The sequence below is a fragment of the Balaenoptera ricei genome, chromosome 5, assembly GCF_028023285.1.
Source record: "Balaenoptera ricei isolate mBalRic1 chromosome 5, mBalRic1.hap2, whole genome shotgun sequence".
NCBI lineage: Eukaryota > Metazoa > Chordata > Mammalia > Artiodactyla > Balaenopteridae > Balaenoptera > Balaenoptera ricei.
The window spans coordinates 477,697-501,311 of record NC_082643.1 but is presented as its reverse complement, the minus strand read 5'-3'; positions in this window follow the sequence as shown (position 1 = coordinate 501,311).

The following is a 23,615-nucleotide window of genomic DNA, read 5'->3' as shown; positions in this document are numbered from 1 at the left end:
TTCCAGTCGAATAAGCCTTTCCACAGTAATGAACTCAAAAACAAAATTGCAAGCATAAGAAGAATTTGTAAACTCAGTTTTCAGTCCTCAAGGAAGATGAGGATAAGCATGTAACCTGCAAAAATATTTGTGGATATTTAATATCCATCATCAGGGTTGTGTCATGGACCGCATATAAAACCAAAGACAAAATACTGCTGAAAAAATGTCAGCTCTAACTTCAAAACTTAGGAGTTGTATTAATACCATGATGGAAGGTGAGACACCTGCATTCACATATCATCCTGTAAAGGTGATGTTTCACTTAAAACAACTGGCTGTTCTAAACTCAGCTCATATTTTATTCCAAGTTTTCTTTATGCATTTACAAACAGGGAAGGGATAGTTGGTTCCATTAACAGAAGAAGAATTTCAAAAATGTAAAAGATGCCAGTTTTATATTATTATCATATGATGCTTAAAATAGAAAAAAACAGTTAATTCCAATAATTGTTTGATGCTGTAATCCAAGTTTTGAAATCAAAGCTTTAAAAATTTGAGTGGTGTGTTGAGTTAGGGATTCAACATTGAATATGAAATGTTTACTTGCAGTGATAATAAGAATAGTAATTTCCTGGGAGTGCAGCATCATGACACAAACATTATTGTGCTGAATTAAGAAAGCGTTGGAACAGAAATGTATTTGGAATTGGTGGCGCTACACACGTGACTCATAATTTTGACTATACCGACTGCAATATTCTATCAATCTAAATATAAGCTGGTCCTACTAATCAACAATAAGAGACCTCACCTCCCTCAGCTGCATCCCCCTGAAGCTTGCCCCCATAATTTTAACTTGAAATTCTCATCTTTAAATGTATATTTCTTTGAGGATGGCTATAGAAGGAGGATCTCCAGAATTTTACTGTTCTAAGGCCCACTTGTTATTTAATTGCCCGGTGTTACGGAAGTCTGCAGATCGGGATGGTGACAGTTGGGGAGAGTAAAAGGCTGTGTGGAGGAAGCCCTGAGCCAAAGACCAGCCTCATCTTCCTTCTGGCCCATAGCTGTTCTATCAGCATCTTCCTAGTGAGCTACCCCCAACCGTAAGATGCATGGATTTAAGTTTCTTTGAGACTCCACCCAGAAGTACTTCACGGCGTGAAACGAGGCACTCCATGGGCTATTTTAAAATCTGAGGTAAGTAGACTTGTTATTAGATCAATCAGCTCATAAAAAGAAATAAATTAATTACATTTGAATGTAGGGCACTCACATCTTTCTGCACATCTCCAAGTTTAGAATGTCAAGCGTGAACGTGAATTCCAAAGGCAGCGCTGCCGTGTGTTCTGTCAGAGAAGCCGGACCTGCTTTCCCCAGTCCTCCGGTGAGCTGCGTTGAACATCATTTCCAGTCAATGTGCCAATTTGCTGACTGGTGTCAGCCAAGGCTTGCTAATTTCAAAGCCAACTTGCATCACTGTGAATATTTCATTTCTGTTTTTTACATGCAAGATCCAAATGATGAAAGCTGCCTTGTTCTCTTATGATCTAGAAAAGACTTAGTTTGGGGTCAAGAATCATGGACTACTTTACCAAGTGTTTGTTCTTTAGATGTTGTGTTTTCACTCACTCACTCACCTGGAGAGCTTGAGTTCATTACTATCGCTCACTGCATGTACCTCACTCTCCTCCGCTGGCCGCTTCAGAGACCAGAGGCTGTGTTGCAGGGAGGAGGGGGCATCGAGAGCTGCTTGGGGCTGGGAGCCAGCACGGGTCTGCAGCCTCAGCAAAGGGTTCAAACCAGAAAACAAGGCAAAGCACAGTCCCAAGAGCAGGGCAATTATGACATAGAAACAAAGATCTTTAAGAAAAGTTTTAGCCTAAGTGTATGAGCAACATAGAGTTGCACCAATTAACATTTGCCCCTGATGGGGTGTGAGCCTGCTGACAGCTGAGTGCCTGGAAATCTGGCGCCAGCCCTGGACATGGCTGGTCCTGTCCAACCGCAGGTCCTCATGGAAGCTCTGAGACCCTGAGTTACCTCGGGTTTGTAATTAATCACTAGGAGGTCAAGTCTACAATTCCCTTTACTGAAGGAAACTGGGGTCATATTATTATTATTATTTTTAACATCTTTATTGGCGTCTAACTGCTTTACAATGGTGTGTTAGTTTCTGCTGTATAACAAAGTGAATCAGCTATACATATACATATATCCCCATATCTCTTCCCTCTTGCGTCTCCCTCCCACCCTCCCTGTCCCACCCCTCTAGGTGGTCACAAAGCACCGAGCTGATCTCCCTGTGCTATGCGGCTGCTTCCCACTAGCTATCTATTTTACATTTGGTAGTGTATATATGTCCATGCCACTCTCTCACTTCATCCCAGCTTACCCTTCCCCCTCCCCGTGTCCTCAAGTCCATTCTCTACATCTGCGTCTTTATTCCTGTCCTGCCCCTTGGTTTATCAGACCAATTTTTTTTTTAGATTCCATATATATGTGTTAGCATACGGTATTTGTTTTTCTCTTTCTGACTTACTTCACTCTACAAGCAAAAGACCATTGAGGCTTTAGGAATGCTAATTTAATATAATAGGGGTAAAATAAATATCTAGATAATTTAAACTGCCTCTTTTCCTCCCTGTGATAAAATCTCTGACGATGGAGGAAATATACCCATTTGGCTTGAATTCTACTCATCAACTAAAACATCAAATAATTGTACAAATTTTGATTAGTGTTTTCCCTTTGTGTATAGACTTGATGTTCATTTTTTTAACATAAAAATTGTCCCTTTACCAAAGCTGTTTTCTCATCTTTTCTGCTCTTCCTTACACTGTCTTCACTGAAGGCAATTCTTTCCCACCAAGCAAACAGCATCTAAATTCTCTAACCCTGACCTTCCTTTCAAGTTCGAATTATTTCATGTCTGACCAGCTTCTCTCATCTCCTACCTGAAACTGCCTCACAGCGGTAACTTATAATTTATCTATTTTTTGACAAGCTTATTATGTAAAAAAAAAATTAGTACATTTTTTCATAATTAGATGGCTATTTATATATTTATTTATTTATTTTCATTTATTTATTTTTTTCATATCAGTGCTAAAATGTGCTTTCCTCTGAAAGTGTATTCTTTTCTTGGCTACCTATACAAGATCACAATAAGGATATATGGGCAGGTAATCAATAGTGCAGTCTGTATTCAGCTCTCTCCATCATGGTTGCTTGGTTTCTTTTTTTTTAAATTGTAGTTATTATTTAACCTAACAATGCAATTGCTTTGGCAACATATAAGTAATGGTTAAATATGCAAAAACAATGAAGGAAGGAAGAAAGGAAGAAATGAGGGAAGGAAGGGAGGAAGGGAGGGCGGAGTTGCCTGCAACTTTTTTCGTATCCATCCACTTTCAGACTGGCTGTTCTCCTTGCTATTGAACTCAGGTTACGCTGCTCGCTGCTCAAAAGCCAATAATTCGAGAAGCAAGTGTCAATAGAAAAGAAAGATGTTTTAATCAGAAAAGCTGGCAGCCTGGGGAGAAGGCGGACTCGTGTCCAGAGACCAACTCTGAAGATTCTGCTCAGCCAGGACAGTGTTCCAAGGGAGAAATGGGGGAAGAATCTCAGTGAATCAATGAGGCAGGAGGTTGGGTTCTGCATCCTTCCCCATTGTGTGCAGGCTGGCTGACGTTCTTCAGATGTCATCTTGCCCACGTGATCTGCCTGCAGGATTGCTAAGGGGGCAGTTGGGGGTGGAGAGCTACTCATTCTTTAACTACTGAATTCTTCTTTCTTCCTTCTTTCTATCTAGGAAAGGAATCAACAGGTTAGGCAAGACATGGTGTGCATTCAGGAGAGTGTAAGTCAAGAGTTAGGTTAAATTGCCCAATGATCTCATTCCTATAATTAGGTTTTTAAGGTTAGAGGGGGACAGAAATGGGTAAAGAGGAAAGGGACAAAAGAGCCGCTTTCAGCAGGGAAGATAAGCATCAGTAGAAACAGCAAATTAAAGTCAAAAGTAAAGGGGAAATTCTCTTTTTCTTATTGTTTCTTAGAGTTTTTAGAGTGAGAAAATAAATAGCAGGTATTTTAAAAATTATTATAGATACATAGATTTGGTCTTCGGTCTCCCAGGTCATGAGAAACTAGTGACTCTATCTCAGGATTTTTCAGCCTTGGTGATTTTTCAGCCTATTGATGTTCTGGTCCAAGTCAATTCTTCCTGCATGCGACTGTGCCTTGTAGGATGTTCAGCCACAGTATTGGCCTCTCCCTTCCAGATGCCGACCATGCCCCCAAACTGTAACAACCAAGAATGTTTCCAGACTTTGCCAACTGTCCCCTGAGGGACACAACTGTCCCCAGTTGAAAATCACTGCTCTGGGTGAAGAAAGATGGTAGAGAAGGCTGTCACTTCAGTTCATTTCTCAGGTGAATGGTTTGCCATCCCGGGTGCACCTGAGGTCCTTAACAAAAAGTGATTTTCATGGAATTGCTCTGTTTTGGAGCCTGGGAATGGGCATTAGGTATCTTAAAATTCTAAGTGAGTTTCTGACATGTATCCAGGGTTGAAAGCCCTTGCTGGGAAAGGGTTTGGCTAGACTAACACAGCACATGTTTCAATCTCATAAATTTATGCATTGAATTTCTGGTGTCAGCACAAAATAAATCACTGAAACTTCTAAATGTCTCCAACACGTAAGACATTCAGTATATTTTGCATGGAAGGCTATCTTAAATTAAATTTACTGATGCATTAAATGTTAAGTAAAATTGCATGAAACAAAATTTTCTTTCCTACTTGTACCGACCTCACTTTATCTAGGGTTAAGGCAACGCAGGAAGCCGACTCCCTAACACGTTTGAAGGTGCGGTTGGGTGGATGGACAACACATTCGAATGTAATGAAACTGCCAAGTTATTTCTTGTCAAACAGCAATTTTCTCTAAAAGGCCCCAACTGCATTTACCTGATGATACTCAAACCATTGTTTAAAAAGCAAGAAGAAATAAACACAAATCTCAAAGTGTAATTTTTAATTTACATCTAGATATTTAAAAAATAAAATTTGAAATCAATATGGTCTGTGAATTTAATCAGGTCACTTGCTGAATGCATTCCTCCATTTCATTCGGTAAAATTCGACCCTCCATTTTTATTACCTAGTGACCCTAAATTTTGAGACCTGCATGTAATTGATGTTTTGTTTCCTGATAGGTTTTCAGCTTCTGCTCTACATTTTCTCTGACGTGTTTTTGTTCCCACTCCTTCTTACTTGGATCGTCAACCAAATTTACAAACCACTAGAAGCCTCCAACTTCTGTGAATATCAATCATTTAAAGAGATATTTTAAAAATATGACAACGTTTAAGTGCAATGTCAATTTTCTGGGGAAAATGATATTTACTTAATAAAGATTTAACTATAGAATTGTTCAGGGCTGTTTAATAAAAGTGAGCACATTTAAAAGTATAATATGCATTTTGAAAGCCTTTAGTATTCTTCTCATGTGCAATAAATAATCTGAAAATTAATGATGGGAATGGGCATCCTAGACTTATAACACCTCTTGTGGAGTGTTTCAGACAATTTTACTGAGATCATTCTCAGACTGCGACCACAGAAGTACTCAATTAATGGTGTCAAATTAGGTAATGGGTCAAAAAGTACATATACATTCTTAATATTTGCATATTTGCAAGTCCCACTGTGATAACATGTGTGAAATTCCATCAGATCTTTATAATTAAAGAAACAGGATGATTAATTTCATTAGAAAGCTTACTTATGGGGAAATTACAAGTTTGAAGTCTACATTTAGTTGATAGAAATTAAATACAGGCTTTAAATGTAAATCAAAGTGTATCAATGCCATAAGAAGTTAATAAGTAGAAATTCCTTCAATTTTTGACTGATAGTAAAAAGAGTCTATAAAACTTTATTGATAATTCCATTGGTCCACTTTGATCTCCCATTTTCTCAGTTCCAGTACTAATGTTAAACTGTACTGCATAACTTAAATCCTTATTATAATATTCTTTAGGTAACATAGTACAATGTTTGCTATTATTATATAGTTTCAGCTTGAAGCCCAGCAAGAAGGGATGACCATCCTGACTTAGGAACCTTAGAAATTTGAACGGATATACAATTGTACCAAGAAAAAATAAAAGTAGAAATCAAGGCTATTCTTGAAGATCGACTAATACTAAATACAATTATATTGATTTTTATGTTTTGTTACATATACAATGTAATATATGTCTCCTTGTTAAACTTTATTTTCCACTGTAAACAAGGCAAGATGATTTGGTTCTAATACTTTCAACTTCAATTAACACAGTTCATTATTTTGTAAATTTGACAGTTGATACATGCAAATAATTCTCTACCCGTGTGTATGTGAAATAAGCATTTCTCACATGGAAACCTAAGATAACAAGAACATAACACTGTTTCTGGGTGCTGGTAGCAACTTCCCTCATTAGAGGTGATACCAGGGTGCATGGGCAGCAGTAATCTGAGCTTCTCCTGCAGGTCTGGGGCAACCAAGGTACACTCAAAACTACTTCTTTCCAAAGCCTTTGTCTTCTTACCAGGGCCCTTTGGCTCAGCCAGAGAATGTCTTTTCACAATATCAAAAACATGATATAGTCTTCAGAACTTTAATTATGGTGAACTGACTTTTGTGAAATAATGGAACTTCAAAAAACTGCTCACTTCTGTCCTTTTATTCCTTAATTTTCCTAAGAAACAATTAGCTGTGGCCTGTAGGAATGATTCTTCCCTTTACTACTTTAGTCAATACAACTAAGCTTCTCTGGGAAGAAGTTCTTTTTTTGTGGATAGTTTCTCCAGGAAGGAAAATGAAAGCAAAATTGCTATCTACCACCCAGGACACTTATTTGTTCATTCACACATACAATAAGTAATTCATCCTAGGCTATAAAGTACATATACGTTCTAGGATTTCTATCAGTGAATCCCAGCAATAGTTCTTTTCTTCATGGAACTTAGAGTCTGAGTTCACATTTTGTAGCACCTCTACTCTGTGTTTTAGACTCAATTTTAGTATCAGCAGTTACTGATCGTGGCCCTAATTTAACTTTCTGTCAATTCTTGTGCTATATTATTATTTTTTAATGTAAAAGTATTTTTTAAACATATCACCATGTTTAGATAAAGTTAACTACCTGAATATGATTCTGCAAATGCAAGAATCATCAATTTTGATAGAAATCATTCTTTGCACTTAAAAGTTTAAGAATGAGCACCATGGTGGGCTCTTCAGGTGCAGCCTGTCTGCAGTCACCACAGAAACCGCTTCCCTGACCCGCGGGGACCACAGCTCTCCCTCCTTCCCACGCACGAAAAGGGAGAGGAAATGTCAACCAATGAGATAGCGGTAATCCCGTAACGTCAACGGTGTCTGGGCAGGAGTGGAGGAGTCAGAGCTTTGAAGGCTTTGCCTAGAGGGAGACCTTCAAGATGGCGGAGGACTAAGACGTGGAGATCACCTTCTTCCCCACAGATACATCAGAAATACATCTACATGTGGAACAACTCCTACAGAACACCTACTGAACGCTGGCAGAAGACCTCAGACTTCCCAAAAGGCAAGAAACTCTCACGTACCTGGCCGTGTGGCTAACAGGGTCTTGGTCCTCCAAACGGGTGTCAGGCCTCTGAGATGGGAGAAACGAGTTCAGGACACTGATCCACCAGAGACCTCCCAGCTCCACGTAATATCAAACAGTGAGAGCTCTCCCAGAGATCTCCATCTCAGTGGTAAGACAGGGCTCTACTCAATGACCAGCAAGCTACAGTGCTGGACACCCCATGCCAGACAACTAACAAGACAGGAACACAACCCCACCCATTAGCAAAGAGGCTGCCTAAAATCATGATAAGTTCACAGACACCCCAAAACACACCACAGGATGCAGTCCTGTCCACCAGAAAGACAAGATCCAGCCTCTTCCACCAGAACAGAGACACCAGTCCCCTCCACCAGGAAGCCTACATAACCCATTGGACCAACCTTAGCCACTGGGGGCAGACACCAAAAACAACGGGAACTATGAACCTGTAACCTGTGAAAAGGAGACCCCAAACACAGTACGTTAAGCAAAATGAGAAGACAGAGAAACACACAGCAGATGAAGGAGCAAGGTAAAAACCCACCAGACCAAACAAATGAAGAGGAAATAGGCAGTCTACCTGAAAAAGAATTCAGAGTAATGATAGTAAAGATGATCCAAAATCTTGAAAATATAATGGAGAAAATACAAGAAACGTTTAACAAGGACCTAGACGAACTAAAGACCAAACAGACAATGATGAATAACACAATAAAGGAAATTAAAAATTCTCTAGAAGGGATCAATAGCAGAATAACTGAGGCAGAAGAACGGGTAAGTGACCTGGAAGATAAAATAGTGAAAATAACTACTGCAGAGCAGAATAAAGAAAAAAGAATGAAAAGAATTGAGGACAGTCGTAGAGACCTCTGGGACAACAATAAACGCACCAACATTTGAATTATAGGGGTCCCAGAAGAAGAAGAGAAAAAGAAAGGGTCTGAGAAAATATTTGAAGAAAAGAATATAGTCAAAAACTTCCCTAATATGGTAAAGGAAATAGTTAATCAAGTCCAGGAATCATACAGAGTCCCATACAGGATAAATCCAAGGAGAAACACACCAAGACACATATTAATCAAGCTATCAAAAATTAAATACAAGCAAAAAATATTAAAAGCAACAAATAACATAAAAGGGAATCCCCATAAGGTTAGCAGCTGATCTTTCAGCAGATACTCTGCAAGCCAGAAGGGAGTGGCAAGACATATTTAAAGTGATGAAAGGGAAAAACCTACAACCAAGATTACTCTACCCAGCAAGGATATCATTCAGATTCGACAGAGAAATTAAAACCTTTCAGACAAGCAAAAGGTAAGAGAATTCAGCACCATCAAACCAGTTTTACAACAAATGCTAAAGGAACTTCTCTAGGCAGGAAACACAAGAGAAGGAGGAGACCTACAGTAACAAACCCAAAACAATTAAGAAAATGGTAATAGGAACATACATATCGATAATTACCTTAAATGTAAATGGATTAAATGCTCCCACCAAAAGACATAGACTGGCTGAATGGATACAAAAACAAGACCTGTATATATGCTGTCTACAAGAGACCCACTTCAGACCTAGGGACAGGTACAGACTGAAAGTGAGGGGATGGAAAAAGATATTCCACGCAAATGGAAATCAAAAGAAAGCTGGAGTAGCAATTCTCATATCAGACAAAATAGACTTTAAAATAAAGATTATTACAAGAGACAAAGAAGGACGCTACATAATGATCAAGGGATCAATCCAAGAAGAAGATACAACAATTGTAAATCTTTATGCACCCAACATAGGAGCACCTCAATACATAAGGCAAATGTTAACAGCCATAAAAGGGAAAATCGACAGTAACACAATCATAATAGGGGACTTTAAAACCCCACTGTCACCAATGGACAGATCATCCAAAATGAAAATAAATAAGGAAACACAAACTTTAAATGATACATTAAACAAGATGGACTTAATTGATATTTATAGGACATTCCATCCAAAAACAACAGAATACACTCTCTTCTCAAGTGGTCATGGAACATTCTCCAGGACAGATCATATCTTGGGTCACAAATCAAGCCCTGGTAAATTTAAGAAAATTGAAATCGTATCAAGTATCTTTTCCAAGCACAATGCTATGAGACTAGATATCAATTACAGGGGAAAAGAACTGTAAAAAAATACCAACACATGGAGGCTAAACAATACACTACTAAATAACCAAGAGATCACTGAAGAAATCAAAGAGGAAATCAAAAAATACCTAGAAACAAATGACAATGAAAACATGACGACCCAAGACCTATAGGATGCAGCAAAAGCAGTTCTAAGAGGGAAGTTTATATCAATACAATCCTACCTCAAGAAAAAAGAAACACCTCAAATAAACTACCTAACCTTACACCTAAAGCAATTAGAGAAAGAAGAACAAAAAACCCCACAAAGTTAGCAGAAGGAAAAAACTCAAAAAGATCAGATCAGAAATAAATGAAAAAGAAATGAAGGAAACAATAGCAAAGATCAATAAAACTAAAAGCTGGTTCTTTGAGAAGATAAACAAAATTGATAAACCATTAGCCAGACTCATCAAGAAAAAAAGGGAGAAGACTCAAACCAACAGAATTAGAAATGAAAAAGGAGAAGTAACAACTGACACTGCAGAAATACAAAGGAACATGAGAGATTACTACAAGCAACCGTATGCCAATAAAATGAACAACCTGGAAGAAATGGACAGATTCTTAGAAAATCACAACCTTCCGAGACTGAACCAGGAAGAAATAGAAAATATGAACAGACCAATCACAAGCACTGAAATTTATACTGTGATTAAAAATCTTCTAACAAACAAAAGCCCAGGACCAGATGGCTTCAGAGGTGAATTCTATCAAACATTTAGAGAAGAGCTAACACCTATCCTTCTCAAACTCTTCCAAAATATAGCAGACAGAGGAACACTCCCAAACTCATTCTATGAGGCCACCATCACGTTGATACCCAAACCAGACAAAGTTGTCACAAGGAAGGAAACTACAGGCCAATATCACTGATGAACACAGACGCAAAAATCCTCAACAAAATACTAGCAAAGAGAGTCCAACAGCACATTAAAAGGATCATACACCATGCTTAAGTGTTTAGACCAGGAATGCAAGGATTCTTCAATATATGCAAATCAATCAATGTGATAAGCCATATTAACAAACTGAAGGAGTAAAACCATATGATCATCACAATCGATGCAGAGAAAGCTTTTGACAAAATTCAACACCTATTTATGATAAAAGCCCTCCAGAAAGTAGGCATAGAGGGAACTTACCTCCACATAAAAATGCCATATATGACAAACCCACAGCCAACATCGTTTTCAATGGTGAAAAACTGAAAACATTTCCTCTAAGATCAGGAAAAAGACAAGGTTGTCCACTCGCACCACTATTATTCAACATAGTTTTGGAAGTTTTAGTCACAGCAATCAGAGAAGAAAAAGAAGTAAATGGAATCCAAATCAGAAAAGAAGTAAAGCTGTCACTGTTTGCAGATGATACGATACTATACATAGAGAATCCTAAAGAGGCTACCAGAAATCTACTAGAGCTAATCAATGAATTTGGTAAAGTAGCAGGATACAAAATTAATGCACAGAAATCTCTGGCATTCCTATACACTAATGATGAAAATCTGAAAGAGAAATTAAGGAAACACTCCCATTTACCACTGCAACAATAAGAATAAAATACCTAGGAATAAACATACCTGAAGAACCAAAAGACCTGTATGCAGAAAACTATAAGACACTGATGAAAGAAATTAAAGATGATACAAACAGATGGAGAATATACCATGTTCTTGGATTGGAAGAATCAACATTGTGAAAATGAGTATACTACCTAAAGCACTCTATAGATTCAGTGAAATCCCTGCCAAACTACCAATGGCATTTATGACAAAACTAGAACAAAAAATTTCACAATTTGTATGGAAACACAAAAGACCCCAAATAGACAAATCAATCTTGAGAAACAAAAACGGAGCTGGAGAAATCAAGCTCCCTGACCTCAGACTATACTACAAAGCTACTTTCATCAAGACAGTATGGTACTGGCACAAAAACAAAAATATAGATCAGTGGAACAAGATAGAAAGCCCAGAGATAAACCTACACACATATGGTCACCTTATTTTTGATAAAGGAGGCAAGAGTATACAACGGAGAAAAGACAGCCTCTTCAATAAGTGGTCCTTGGAAGACTGGACAGCTACATGTAAAAGAATGAAATTAGAACACTCCCTAATACCATACACAAAAATAAACTCCAAATGGATTAAAGACCTAAATGTAAGGCCAGACACTATAAAACTCTAAGCGGAAAACATAGGCAGAACAGTCTATGACATAAATCACAGCAATATCCTTTTTGACCATGTCCTAGAGAAATGGAAATAAAAACAAAAATAAACAAATGGGACCTAATGAAACTTAACAGCTTTTGCACAGCAAAGGAAACCATAAAAAAGACGAAAAGACAACCCTCAGAATGGGAGAAAATATTTGCAAACAAATCAATGGACAAAGGATTAATCTCCAAAATATACAAGCATCTCATGCAGCTCAATATCATAAAAACAAACAACCCAATCCACAAGCGCGCAGAAGACTTAATTAGACATTTCTCCAAAGAAAATATACAGATTGCCAACAAACACATGAAAGGATGCTCAACATCACTAATCATTAGAGAAATGCAAATCAAAAGTGCAATGAGGTATCACCTCACATCAGTCAGAATGGCCATCATCAAAAAATCTATAAACAATAAATGCTGAAGAGGGTGTGGAGAAAAGGGAACCCTCTTTCACTGTTGGTGGGTATGTAAATTGATACAGCCACTATGCAGAACAGTATGGAGGTTCCTTAAAAAACTAAAAATAGAACTATCATACAACCCAGCAATCCCACTACTGGGCATATACCCTGAGAAAACCATAATTCAAAAAGAGTCATGTACCACAATGTTCATTGCAGCTCTATTTACAATTGCCAGGACATGGAAGCAACCTACGTGTCCATAGACAGATGAATAGATAAAGAAGATGTGGCACATATATACAATGGAATATTACTCAGCCATAAAAAGAAATGGAATTGAATTTTTTGTAGTGAGGTGGATGGACCTAGAGACTGTCATACAGAGTGAAGTAAGTCAGAAAGAGAAAAATAAATACCGTATGCTAACACATATATATGACATCTAAAAAAAAATGGTTATGAAGAACCTAGGGGCAGGACAGGAATAAATGCACTTGAGGACACAGGGAGGGGGAAGGGTAAGCTGGGAAGAAGTGAGAGAGTGGCATGGATATATATATACACTACCAAATGTAAAATAGATAGCTAGTGGGAAGCAGGTGCATAGCACAGGGAGATCATCTTGGTGCTTTGTGTCCACCTAGAGGGGTTGGATAGGGAGAGTGGGAGGGAGATGCAAGAGGGAGGAGATATGGGGATATATGTATACGTATAGCTGATTCACTTTGTTATAAAGCAGAAACTAGCACACCATTGTAAACCAATTGTACTCCAATAAAGATGTTTAAAAAAAAGAATGAGCACCATGATAATTATTGGAGAGAAACTCAAAGTTTTCCATTAAGGTCAGGACCAAGGCAAAGATGTCCTCTCTCACCACCCCTTTCCAACACTGTACTGTAAGTCGTCACTAATGCAATGAGACAAGAAAAGGAAAAAAAGGGTTATACAGATTGAGAGGTAAGAAAAGAAGTATCTTTGCCAACAATGTGATCATACATGTAGAAAATCTGAAAGAATAGACCTGAAAACTCCTGGGACTAATAAGTGATTATAGCAGTGTTGCAGGATACAAAGTCAATGAGCAAAAGTCAATCACTTTCCTATATTCCAGAAATGAACAAGTCGAATTTAAAATTAGAAACTCAATACCATTCACATTCACATCCAAAGAAATGAAATACTTAGGCATAAATCTAACAAAATATATACAAGATCTATATGAGGAAACTACACACTTTGATGAACAGAATCAAAGAACTAAATAAATGGATAGATATTTTATGTTCATGGATAGGAAGAGAATATTATTAAGATGTCAGTTCTTCTCAACTTGCTCTATATATTCAATGTAACACCAATCAAAATCCCCGTAAGTTATTTTATGGCTATAAACACACTTATTCTGAAGTTTACACGAAGAGGCAGAAGATCCAGAACAGCAGCAAAATGTTGAAGGAGAAAAACAAAGTTGGATGACTGACACTAGCCCACTTCAAGACTTTCTGTAAAGACATAGTCATCAATACAGTGTGGTACTGGTGAAAGGAAAGTCAAATAGATCAATGGAATAGAATAGACAGCCCAGAAATAGACCCACATCCATACAATCAACTGATCTTTGAAAAAAGAGCAAAACGTATACAATAAAGCAAAGATAGTCTTTTTAACAAATAGTGCTGGAACAAGTGGATATCCACATGTGCAAAAAAAAAAAAAAAAGTATCTAAACACGAGCCATACGCCCTTCGCAAACATTAACTCAAAATGGATCACAGACTTAAAAGTAAAATATAAAAACATAGAATGCCTGTAGAACATAGGAGAAAACCTAGATAAGTTGGGCATGTCAATGACTTTTTAGATATGACACTAAAGACATGATCCATGAATGAAATAATGGATAAGCAGGACTTCATTAAAATTAAAATCTGAATAGATACCTCACCAAAAAAGATAAACTATTTGAAAATAAGCATATGAAAAGAGGCTTCGTATCATGTGTCATTTGGGAAATGCAAATTAAAACAGCAGTGAGATCCTACCATACACTTATCAGAATGGCCACAACCTGGATACTGACAGCACCAAATGCTGGAGAGGATTTGAAGCAACAGGGACTCTCATTCATGCTTGTGGGAATGTTAAATGGTACAGCTACTTAGGAAGATAATGTGTCGATTTCTTATAAAACTAAGAATACTCTTAACACAATTCAGCAATCATACTCCTTGGTATTCCCCAAAGTAGATGAAAATGTACGTCTACCCTAAAACCTGAGTGTGGATGTTTAGAGCTTCTTTATTCATAATTGGCAAAACTTGGAAGCAACAAAGACGTCTTTCAATAGGTGAAAATTTCAATAAACTGTGATATATCCATAAAATGGAGTATCATTCAGCAACAAAAAATGATCTATCAAGTTATGGAAAGACATGGAGGAACCTTAAATGCATGTGACCAAGAGAAAGAAGTTAGTTTCAAAAAGTTACATACCATTTAATTCCAACCATATGACACTCTGGAAGGGCAAAACTATGAAGACAGTAAAAGGATCAGTGGTGCCAGGTGTTGGGTGGAAAAGTGATGAACAGGCAGAGCACAGAGCATTTTTAAGGCAGTGAAAATACTCCGTATGATACCATAAGGATGATAGAAATATAACACCAAGAGGGAACTATAATGTAAATATGGACTTTGTATGGGTGACTATGATGTGTCAATGAAGGTTTGACATTTGTAACAAATGTACCATCCAGTAGGGATATTGATACTGGAAAAAGCTATGCATGTTTGGGGGCAAGGGGCAAGTAGGAAATCTCATTATCTTCTCTATTTTGTTGTGAATCTTAAACTCTCTTAAAAAAAAAGTCTGAATTTTATAAAGTTATTATTTTTGGTCCTATTATTTTAATAATCCCTGAAAAACCCATAACTCTTTAGAATTATAGCTTTAAAATTTTATGCTATTTTTAAAATGGTGACAACAAGTAAGTATCTTCCAGTAGAGGTTTACTGTTTAAAAGTCAGTTTAATAATTAGATAATCAAAAAGATGGCCAAAACAAATGTTAACTGTTAAATAGATCAATAGAAGAAAATTATCTATTAAAATTAGCTCACATATATTTGCTTGCTTTCACTTATCACTTAACTGTACTGCTTCCTTCAAATTCAAATATTTAAATACAAATATAAACACAATATTTTTATAAGGTCCTCTGATGACTTTAACAATTATAGAAGATAAAAATCTTAATGATTAGCACAGGGAGATCAGCTCGGTGCTTTGTGACCACCTAGAGGGGTGGGATGGGGAGGGTGGGAGGGAGGGAGATGCAAGAGGGAAGAGAAATGGGAACATATTGTATATGTATAACTGATTCACTTTGTTATAAAGCAGAAGCTAACACACCATTGTAAGGCAATTATACTTCAATAAAGATGTTAAAAAAAAAATCTTAATGATTGAGTTTTTCCACCTTGGAAATATATACATTTATTTATAAATCACTCAAAGATTTCCACCTCATACTGATATAACTGTAAGCATTTGTATAAAATCATGCTTTATATAATGTATTCTTTCATTCACCATAAACCTATTAAGAAAGAAGGTGCCATTACTCCTGTTTACAGGTCCCATTTTTTCCCTTTTATCCTTAGCATTCATTTTCTCAGTTAATACACACTTTATTTATTTATTGTGTGTACTTTTTTATTTTCTGTATCCCAAAAGGGCAGTGAATTTTGTCTGCTTTGTCTCTCAGTCACCTAGGGCCCTGCATATAGTAGTCTCTCAATATTTATTTTTAGAGTGAGAAAGGAAGGAAGGAAGGAAGGAAGAAAGGAAGGAAAGAGGGAGGGAGGGAAGGAAGGAAGGAAGAAAGGAAGGAAGGAATGAAGGAATGAAGGAAGGAAAGAAGGAAGGAAGGAAAGGAGGAAGGAAGGAAGGGAGGAAGAACAAGCTTGACGAGTGCTGTACATGTATCTGTGCAGTGCTATGAACTGGTAGAATGTAATTAGGTGGTTTTACCATCTTCCTGAGATAAAGAGATGTTTTCAGTAATCAGCTTTTGAAGTTGGGTGTCCATGTATAGAGAGGACCTTGATGAACCACCTATCAGCAATTTTCACCTAAGGGGTTACAAGCCACAGTCGTGTCACAAGAAGTTTGCTGGCATCAATGATTAAAATATCTAGGTATAGATAAAAGATTTATTTTTAGAAAAGTCAATTAGAGTAGATGAAAAGCTATTCCTCTAGCGTGTACCGTTCTCGTTCACATGCTGGTGTATTTCCCAGAGGGAAAGGAGTGCAGCGTTCACCCCGAGGGGTCACTGCACACGTTCAGTTGTCGGTGGAGAGCTGAGGGCTGCTGGCGTTTGTGCTGACACCTACTCTACACGGCAGCAGAGCTCTTCCACAGCGAGACGGGGGAGCTCCATTTATACTTTGAGTTGAAGAAAATGTTATTCTTATTTTCTATATGAGAAAGTACGGGAGGGGTTTGGACATGTGGTCTGTGATGTATGTGTGATTGTGTTCGAGAGAGTATTAGAATACAGTTAGAATATAAATCAAATACGTTTCTAGGTGACATTAGAATAAAACACTAGCAAGATATTTTGATAAAACCAAATGAGAAAAGAACGCTTTTGATTAAAATTTTTGAATGCTTAGGATTAAAATATTTTCAGAATATGTCTAGAAGTCACACAGTCTCTTGTTTCCAAAAAGTGTTAAGATTTGTAAATACTAGGTATTCCAAAATATTATACTTAAAGAAAATAAAGCGAAGTTCATATTATTTATGATTAATTTCAGCCAGGAGGAACAGAAAATCCAAATTACACACTTACACAAGATGGGAATTTATTTCACTCTTACAAAAATGGAATCTGCAGTTTGGAAGCTGAGGACTAGATTGGTTCTTGGTGGCCTCAGGGAAACAAAGACCTCTGACATGTTGTTCACTTGGTTTTCTTCTGTCCACCCATTTTTAACATGTGGCTCCCCCATCATTGTCCAGTAGCTTCTTGAACCCTAGACATGACGTGTACATGCCAGCCAAGGGGAAGGAGGAAACGGCAAAGGAAGGTGAACCCTTACTTTTGAGGACATGCTTTGCTGGGAGTCACATAGACCAAGTCCACTCCCATCTCCAAATCCAGACCATTCCTCCTGCAGGGACCCCGAACTACGTGGTCCTCATTCTGAGAAGCCATGTTCCCGGCTAAGTACCAGGCAGACATAACACGCAAGAGGGAACGGATCACACGCAAGGGGGAAACGGACCTTTGAGTACAACTGACTGCCTTTGACACACATTCCAGGTGTCCCCAAGGTCACAAGCCGAAAACGGGGCCCTTCCTTGCCTCATGAGCAAAATTAGGATTCTCCATACTCATTCCATTGTGCATTGCAACAAAGGTTTTTATTTCCATATTAGGAAACTAAATGCACATTTAGGCAAAAATATGTGTATCCAAAATAACAGTCTGTAGAACTTTTTAGTAAACTTTTTATTTTGGAATTTTAGATTCACTGAAAGCTTTCAAAGATAGTAGGCAGAGCTCCTGAATCCCTCTCACCTGGCCTTCCAGAGATGTCATCAGCTTACATTTCCACAGCCGGCACTTTTGTCACAATCAAAAGCTCACATTGATACATTATTATGAACCAACTGTGCACTTTATTTGGATTTCACTAGTTTTTCCACTAATATCCTCTTTACATCCCAGGATCGAATCCAGGATATCACATTGCAGTTAGGGTCATATCTTAGTCTTCTGTGGTCTGTGCTGGTTTCTCAGGCTTTCCTTGTATTTAATGAACTTGACATTTGAGGAGTGCTGCTTAGATATTTCGTAGAATGTCCCTCAGTTTGGGTTTGTCGGAAAATTAGATCAGGCTAAGGGTCTTAAGGAAGAACCATTGAGATAAAGCGAACTTCTTACCATATCACACTACGGAACACATGCCTTAAAATGTTTAAATAATTAAAATAGAGTGGAAATAAATGATTTGGCCTCATTGAAAATGTTTCCTGTCTGGCTTAATAAAATATCTTGATAGTATAAGAACAGACTTGTAGAGCATAATACATTTCTGTCAATTTTAATCCTAGTACACAATCCAGATTTGTAATAAAGTTTTGTCTAATAAGTTTTGTCTAATTCTTTTTAGGAATTACATTTTTTACATAACAAGAAAGACCAAAATTAAATTATATGAAATTGTCTAGAATAATATACTACCAAAATGATTAAGAACTCATTGTAGTAAATAGAATCAATATTTCTCTTGTAATCTTTATTTCTGTTCATTTGCTTAGTAAAGAAGCCTTGACAAAATAGCTAAATGCTAAGTAATTAGTCAAAGCGTGCTATTCAAAGTATTCAATTATCTACAGTATCCTCCTCCCCCTCATCATCTTCATCATGACATACCTGTAATTCTCCTACTGTTACCTCCATAAAGTAAAAGAGTTATCAAATGGTAACTCTGATTCAGGTGGACAGTGCCTTGATTAATTGCTTTCTGCCTGGATCTTTCCTAGAAATACATAAGTTCATGTAGTAATTACTACAGGCTCAGTATTTTGCAGAAAATCAATGAAGCATCATGGTTTCTCTTGGTCTCTCTGAAACAGGTAATTTTATGATTGCAGCTGGATGTCAGCTGAACTGTCTCAAGTCCCTTGGAAGATGAACTAAGACAGGTTGTGATCCTGAGGCACAGAATGATTAATTCTTATCCCACGTCAGGAGAACTGGAATCTCAATAGCTCCTGTTTCTAAATTATAAGGGTTGTTTATCTAAATGATTCTGAATACTCTTCTTCAGTTCTTCACTGTGTTGCTTGCAATGTACATTTGACTGATTACCAATTACTCTTTATAAGTATAAAGTATATTGTCATGATTAATCATATTTAAGACATTATTCAACCCTAGTAAGTTGATGCTGTTTTATATTTAAGAAGTACAGAGAATTCACTTAGATTGAGTGCTCACAGTACGTTACAGGTCTCTTGCTGAGATTACTGCATAAAAGTAAACATTTTTATATTAACATTAAAACGTAGTATAATCCATATTTAAGAAAAGAAAAACTAAGAGCCTTAGAGGTTAAGTAGAGTCAATCATGTTCTCTTGATCTAAAAAACTTTGTCTTCCTTTACTATTAATCCTCAGTAATTAAAAAAATAAAATTATACACAAAAAGAAGAATATCATAGCCCTTACTGAAAAGTTTATTACTATCTCATTATTTTGTATCATTATCCATGATTTTGTAGAATTGTACAAACACCTCTGCATTTTGAAATATGATATAGTTTTATCCTCTGTGATTTTTAAACTTCTTTAAGAATTATACTGCTCCTTCATCTTCTTTATTACATACTGACTTATCTAAACATCATATTTTCTAAATATCACTGTAATAGGGTGTGAGGTAAATGATTTTTGGTACCCATTTCTGTACTTTCAAAAACAGAGACTTGTATAGAGGCAGTTTATCAGTACATTAATAGCCTCCTGACTTCTTTTGTGATCACAGAATAAGAAAGCCTTTGGATACCCAGTCTCCCTTGGCTTTATGAAACGTGTAATTCAAATACAAATATGAATGTAAATAGAATGCACAGTGTTCTTGGGAATTAAATAAGGTTTTAAAAAAGCATGATGCGTGATTGTAAAAAGAATAAGAATAGTCACATGGCAAGTGAAGTCCTATCAATGGCAAACAGGCTTCTCCTGGAAAGCCACCTCTTGATCCTGACCTTGTACCGTGTTTTTGCATAAGTCTAGCCCAGTTTTCTCAGGACAGTGTGCAGTGGTCTGCACTTTATGCAAATTCTGATTTTCTTCTTACCTCATGTAAGGTGAGGAAAATTAAACAGCTTTAACATCTTACTTTGAAAACAGGAGTCTATTTACCGGGACACAGTGTATCCCTCCTTTTTCTGGGGGCAGAGCACGGTAAAGTCTCCAGGCCAGCAGGAGTTGGCTGTCCGCTGGTATGCCTCAGTCCTCCTAGACTGAGTTTCTTATTCTCCAATTTTCTCAATATTCTCTTGAGTTTATTCACATGGTATCAGGCTTCAAAGAGCAGCAAGGGGGAACGGTGTAATGTGAAATCACCTTTCAAGTCCTTGCATCATGTTTTTTCCTGTCCTGTTGCCTGAAGCAAGTCTTGTGGCCAAGCCCAGGTTCAAGGCGTAAAGAAACACGCTTTATCTCTTGATGAGAAGAAAGGCAAAGTAACATTTAAATAGGGCTGCAAAAAGTATTGGCTGATTGGTGGTCATCTTTGCAATCCACCACATAGCCCAGCCCTAATCCCAATAAATCTCAGTGCAAACTCTAATCTCAGTTCATCTCATTAAAGGATAGGATGTGACAATTGCCTTTGCTGCAGACTTTAAACTGGGCTCTGATTCAAATATGAGCTGTACCTGAGAAACCTCTTAACCTTTTTGCCTTGAAGAAGATTGTATATACTGCTGTACAGAGGAAGTTTAGCTCCTATTTGATTTTCCAATTTAAATATGGAAGCAGCTAAAATACCAATTAGTAAACTCTTTCTTCCTTTATACATAGTATAAAATCTAAAGTAATTTATTTCTTCCACTGGGTTCCAAGTTCTTTCAAAATGGCAAAGACATATTTTGAGGCTTAAGCTTTGATAAAGACAAGAATATTGCTTAACACAACTAGACTAAAATACCCCACCCATATTTTCCAAAATTAGGACTTCAGAGTTTCCATAACTGTGGATGCCAAAGGCTAACCATGAAAACCACAGGAATCTTAGCAGTAATGACAACATGCTTGATCCAGAGTTTCATATTTAGTAGCTCAAAATTTCATTTTGTAAAACATTTTGAAAATGCATCTTTCATAGGAAGAAAATAGAAACTATCTTCCTCCTAAACAAATCAGTGATCTCCACAGCATAAGTACGTTTTAAGAAATGAAGCTGTCTTCTTAAAACGATATCACTTTCCAAAATAATGTGACTTCTTATCTTTTAGTCCTTCTTTAAAAAATATATTTATGCTAGACTTGAGTCTCCAGAGACTGCTAGCTTAAGCTAGTAGAAAGTATTTTAGGCAACCTGGCTTCACATGGTGCTGTGGTAAAAATACTAAAGCTCCTAAGCACTGCTTTCTTTCCACAAATAGACCCCAAAAATGGTTGTGGACGGGGCAGAGCAAGGAGAAAGCAGTACCCAAGCTGTGGATGTATGATTAAAGAGGTTCTGTGCTAAGTTCCATCTCTTTTTTACTAGTCTCTAGGAGTCCATAAACATATTCATGTAAAAACAGATTGTTAGGCTTCTGGCAGCCCCAGTGCTGTAATGCAGGCTTAACTGCTAGGATAGGATTCCTCTCCATTGGAAACAACCAAACCAATCAATCAAATCCCACTGAGCAAAACAAGTGGAAAGGACCCTGGGTACATATCAGGAAGATAAATGTTGACTATTTGGGAGGTGGGATGAGGGATAAAATTAAAATCTGGGGCTTTGGGTCAGAGAGATTGTAAATAAATCTTAGTTGGGCCACTTGTCATCTGTAGGAAAAGTGCAGTCACTGCCATCCTAAATAACCTCACTAATGTATGGATTTACTTAGTTCTTCCTTCCACAAGTAAGAAAAATGGAGTGAACCTTGTCCTTTTCCCTACCTAGTACATAACATGTTTCACTAGAATTTTTAAAAAAATTGTTTTTAAGGTTTATATTTGTAATTTTTAAAAAAGCAATTATATGCTTTTAAATTATATGAAGGGAGGAGATCATGATACTTAAATTATTAAGAGCTTCTGAGATGTCAAGGAAAACAAACTGACTAATGTAGAATTCATTTTTCCATGTAAAGAGCTACATATTTTATTTTATTTTTATTCTTTTTTATTGAGAGATAATTGACACATAATGTTATATTCGTTTCAGGTTTACAACATAATGATTTGATATTTGTATAAGTTGCAAAATGATCACCACAGTAGTTACCATGCATCACCATACATAGTTACAGTTTTTTTTCTTGTGACGAGAACTTTTAAGATCTACTCTCTCAGCTACTTTCAAATATATAACCCAATCTTATTAACTATAGTCACCCTCATGGACATTCCATCCCCGGGACCTATGCATTTTAGAACTGGAAGGAACTGCATATTTTAAATGATCGAAATTAATAAAATTCTGTCACTTTTTCCGAAGTTAAGAAAGGTGTCACATTCACAAAGGAAAGGGCCTCCTTGTTCAAGGGATTTTTCATGTGTTTGCTCACTTTTCAGGCCTCCACCCACATAGCACGCAATTAGCTGGACTGGTGCGTTAGTTATTTTAGAGGGAGTTTGGGATGCAGAGGGAAGCGGGGATGGATCAGGGAGAGGAAGATGTAAAGAAAGAATAGAGTCTAAGGTCGAGGATAGAGGGCAGGGCCAATAGAGACAGGCATGAACGTTGTTCTGGACAGACATATACAAATGCATGAGCACATGTGGTAAAGTATGACTGACAACATAAGAAAACCTGAAGAACTGAAATTTTCTACTGTTGCTGTCATATGATCCCATCTCCCCCATGGGTTCCTCCCCTCCCTTCTTGCTAAATCAAATTACCGGTCAGTGGTTATCAAGCTGTGAGAGCATTTTAAGAGACTATTTTTGAGCAAATATTCCCAAAGCAGCTGCGGTTCAGCTAACCCCTTTCGCTGATACTCTATAAAATCCCTGCCCTCTCTCTCCCAAGTTAGGACACGCTGTCAGGTTGTTCTCAGGCCCCAGCCTTCTAAATATGTCTTATGTCTAATTATGCTCTGGCTGATTTTCCCCTACAATATCTAGGCTTATTGTGCTATGCTGTGTTTATTATTACATAATTCTTATTATTAATGTTTCTCATTCATACAATAATAACACTTTCAGCTTTTTGTCCCAATGGTACATCTTTGAATTCTGGTTTTTTTTTTTTTCAGATACGTCATATCTGCCACCACTATAAATTTCTACAACCAATCTCCTTTACCCAACTACTCCACATTGTAAAGTTTTCCATGACAGGCAATCCACTTATATCAGTGTTGATTAAAAAATACAGAGAATTCGTGGTTGGAATCTACAGAATCTCAATAAACATTTTTCAAGAGAATGAATGATTTCATTCACTAA